Here is a 791-nt window from a genome sequence, read left to right on the forward strand (position 1 = left end):
TTACAGTAAACAGCCAGTGATGAGAACACATGAAAGGTTATTACACAGCCCCGGTAGCATCAAGCAACACCATTAACAGTTTGACTGAAGTAGGCACAAATTAGTTTTTAAAAACCATTGTATTTACAAAATGATACTCTATTAACTTATGCTAAAGAGTAAGAACTCGGGATCAGACACACCCTGTGCTTGCCTGAGAACAGTCGGCTCACATATTGACTGGAGGCACTGGGGTTCATCGCTCCCCAGGTAGAGGGAAAGAACAGATGGATAGGTAGAAAGAAATGAAGACATGTTTACATTTCTATCAATCTCTGCTTAGCAAGTTGTCTAAGACATTTTCATGATCATACAACTTTGAATATAAGGTTTTAAGAGGCAGTTTTAACACTGGCAGAATTTACATCATTAAATGTATGGACTGTGGAATGGTCACCACTACATCTGCTGCCTTTCCCCCCAGTTCATGCTCCATTAGGTTGTATGGTCATTGGATTTTCACTAGCAAGGACCACACCCCAAAAATATGTGATTTAAAGGTTTGAATGGAAAGTGACATATTGGATGTTGAGGAGAAATGAATGGACGTTGAGTGAAGAGGTTAAGGTAAGCTGGAATCTCATAGGCTGGTCTGGGAGGATGCACTGGTGACCGACCGGGCAGAGGGAGACTCAGTGTGGGGAATCAGGCATCATTCAGCCCGAGCTTATTACAGGCCCCCAGACAGTACCTCAAACCAGACACGCAAAGGGTTTGCACCAGACTGAATAAGAGGCGATGAGGGAGGAAGG

Source organism: Hippoglossus hippoglossus, chromosome 3 (assembly GCF_009819705.1).
Source record: "Hippoglossus hippoglossus isolate fHipHip1 chromosome 3, fHipHip1.pri, whole genome shotgun sequence".
Lineage (NCBI taxonomy): Eukaryota > Metazoa > Chordata > Actinopteri > Pleuronectiformes > Pleuronectidae > Hippoglossus > Hippoglossus hippoglossus.